Here is a 3290-nt window from a genome sequence, read left to right as displayed (position 1 = left end):
TTCATCTTCCATTTCTTTCCTCTTTCTTCTTCCTTTCCCTCTGCATCTCTATCTCCTTCTCCCTCCCCTTCTTCCTCCTCTGCCTCTCCTCTAGTTTTCTCTCCCCTGCTCTCTCTTCTCACTCTCTCCATCTCCCATTCCCCATCCATTTCCTTCCTTTCTGATCCCTCTCCTTCCTCCCCCTTTCCATCTCCTTTCCCTTCTCCCCCTCTCTTCCCTTTCTTTTTCTCCTTTTCTCTCTTCTCTCTTCCTTCTCTTTCTTCTTCCTTTCCTCTGTCTCTCTCCGTCTCTCTCTCTTTCCTCTCCCTCCCTCCCTCCCTCTCCCCCTGCCTCTCTTTGCCTCTCTCTCCTTTCCCACCTTTTCTCCTCTCTTATTTCTTCCTTTCTCCCTTTCCATCTTTCTCCTTTTCCTCCCTCATGTGTCTGTCTCTTTCTCCCTGCATGGGCATACCAAAGTCTTAAATTCAAATCTGCTTGTCAAGGAAATGGATGACCCCTATACTAGCAACTCTTAACCTTTCTGGTGTCATGGACCTCTTTGTCAGCTTAGTGAAGTCTATGGATCTCTTCTTAGACCAGTGTTTTTAAATGTATAATATAAAATACATAGAATTATAAAGGAAACCAATTATATCAAAACAGTCATCAAAATACTAAATTTTAAAAATCAACAACCAAATTTACAGACCCAAGATTAAATACCCTTGCTCTAGATTAAGATTCCCCTGGGCCTTTTCTGGTGGAAGAGAAAAGGGAGTCTAGGTCAAATATCAATAATAATAGACATTTAGTGCTTTAATAATAATAATAATAGCTAATTTGTATATAACATTTACTACATGTCAGGCACTGTGCCATGTATTTTACAGTTATCTTATTTGATCCTCACAGCAACCCTGGGAGGTAGGTACTGTTATTATACCCATTGTACAGATGAGAAAATTAAGTCAAACAAACTTGACTTGCCCAGTGTTACTTAGCTAGTAAGTGTCTCAGGCCAATCTGAACTCAACTCACAAAGATGAGTCTTCCTAACTACAGGCCCTGGGATCTATCCACTTTGACACCTAGCTGCCTAGGTTTATGAAATACTTTGCATATATTGTACCATTTGAACAGCAATCCAATGAGACAGATACTATAGGAATTATTGTCTCTATTTTACAGGAAGATGTAGAGCAATGACGTGGTTTGCCCAAGGTCCCATAGCTCTTAAATGTCAGAGGCTGGCTTTGAAATCATGTCATCCTGACTCAGGGTCTAGCATAACCACTGTACCACCTAGCTTAAGTTCCCTCCCCCTCTGACATTCAGAGAAGGATGGAGCTGGTTGAACAACCATACTCAAAGGGTACTGACTGATGCCTAGGAGGGCAGACTCTCTGACAACAAGCATTTAGATGCCTCACATGTACAACACTAGACACACATGAGAAAAGGTAACAATGGAACTTTTCTGGCCCTCAAGAATCTTCTGTTCTGTCAAGCTTAAATAAATCAATTCGATCAGGAAAGGTGCCAAAGCCTCAAAGGAAGCTAGGGATTCTTTTTTTTTCCTCTTCTTACTAATTTTTATTTTGAAGATATGCTTAGTGCCCCTTGCCCCAGCCATGAAAATTCCTACTTATGGCACTGACTCTATATCCAACGCTCTTTTCACTGTTCCATGCTGCCTCATATTATGAAGGATGGCAAAGCTAGGGATTTTAAGAGTTAAGAATGGAATGCATGAGGGATAGCCCATGCCTGCAAAGGTATGGCGGCAGGAAATAGAATCTAATTGTGTGGGAAACAGCCTCTGCTAAAATGCTAAGGGCTTACATCCTCAGTCTTGTTAACATGTTTTAAAATCAACGACTTGGTGCTTGGTAAATGTTTGTGGAAGTCTAAATAAATTTTGAACAAAGACATAGCTGGCATGTTTATCAGATTTCAGGTGGACCAGTAGCTGGGAAATTAGATGGCAAAATTGATTTTCAAAAAGGTCTCAACAGATTGTAGCAATAGGTTGAATCTAGATTAAATGTAATAGGAATAAATGTAAAAGCCTGAATGCTGGCAAAGGCTTAGGGATTTTAGTTAATGGTAAACTTGAGTTAGGGACAGTTAGGTGGTGCAGTGGATAGAGCACAGTCCTTAGGAAGACCTGAGTTCAAATCCAGCCTTAGACACTAGATTGTGATGCTGGGCAAGTCACTTCATCCTGTTTGCCTCAGTTTTCTCATCTGTAAAATGAACTGGAGAAGAAAATGGCAAACCACTACAGTGTCTTTGCCAAGAAGAGTTAGGGACATGATTGAAATGATTCAATAACAATAAAACTTGAGTTAGTATGAATACATGCCCCCAAAGGCAAACCCTACCTTAGGAATAGAAGCAAAGTACCCGGAAGCCACCAAATCACAAACCTCTCCATTTGGGAAGGAATTCAAAGACTACATTTAGTCCAAATCAAAAAGAATTCTCTCTACCATATGCTGGACAAAAGGCCATCTTTGCTCGAAGACCTCCAAGAAATGGGAACCCACCAGCTCCCAGGAAGCCTGTTCCACTTCTGAACTGCTCTCATTGGCCTCTGCAGCTCCCAGTTGCTCCTGGTTCAGTCCTCTGGGGCCGGACTGAACAGTGTCATCTTCATATAGGCACCATCCCTTCATATTCTTTAAAATAGCTGCCTTGTGCTCCACTGAGTCTTCTCCTGGCTAGACTTCACCAGTTACATCAACTGACCCTTGGATAGCATGGATTCAAGGTCTTTTACAAGCATTATGTAAACCAGGGGTGGGGAACTTGCAGCCTCGAGGAGGTCACAGGTTCCTGGCCCCTAACAAGCCAACCATAAATGGGATTCCCAAGTACTCTCTTGTCTAGATCCATTTTTTTCTTTTCCCAAATCAGAGGAGTTCAGGTAATAGCATTTCCAAAAATAGCATTGTCTTCAAGGATGAAGTGCTGGTCAATAACCCATCTGGATTATCATATGCATAGGATCATAAATTTGGAGCTGGAAGGAACCTTGGAAATGGGGGGGGGGTGGAGGAGCAGATGGGACTATCCTTCTGTGTGTCATGTTGTACATGTTGTAGCCTATGAACCCCTTCTAAGAATAATGTTTTAGCATGCATAAAATGAAATACATAGAATCACAAAGGAAGTCAAGTCATATTGAAACAATGATCAAATTATATATATTTTTAAAAGTTCACAAACCCCAAGTTTAGAACTCCTGAAATCCAATACCCTTGTTTTCCACTTGAGGAAAGTGACACCCAGGAAGGGGTGTGACTTGT

Source organism: Petaurus breviceps, unplaced genomic scaffold, assembly GCF_028583685.1.
Source record: "Petaurus breviceps papuanus isolate PSGF00001 unplaced genomic scaffold, PetGlider_PUasm1.0 225, whole genome shotgun sequence".
Lineage (NCBI taxonomy): Eukaryota > Metazoa > Chordata > Mammalia > Diprotodontia > Petauridae > Petaurus > Petaurus breviceps.
This window is presented reverse-complemented; position numbering follows the sequence as displayed.